Source organism: Calidris pugnax, unplaced genomic scaffold (genome assembly GCF_001431845.1).
Source record: "Calidris pugnax isolate Ruff unplaced genomic scaffold, ASM143184v1 scaffold219, whole genome shotgun sequence".
Lineage (NCBI taxonomy): Eukaryota > Metazoa > Chordata > Aves > Charadriiformes > Scolopacidae > Calidris > Calidris pugnax.
Genome location: NW_015094507.1, coordinates 9,282,910 through 9,283,148, shown reverse-complemented (window position 1 = coordinate 9,283,148; position 239 = coordinate 9,282,910).

Genomic DNA, 239 nt, shown 5'->3' with positions numbered 1-239 from the left:
CCGTGCATGGAAATGAAATAAGAAAGGATCTCTTGTCATTTTTTTTTTTTTTGTAGGATGCACTGAATGTGTCTCAACTCCGCCTCCTGGGCTGAAAACAGAGACGAATTCACAGGCTGCAAATCCTGTTCATTGACCAGCTTTGATTTATTTATTTAAAAAAAAAAACCCTCTCCCTCGTTGGGCTTTTAAGCTCCTTGGGTGACAGTGATGAACCTTTTTTTTTTTTTTTTTTTTTT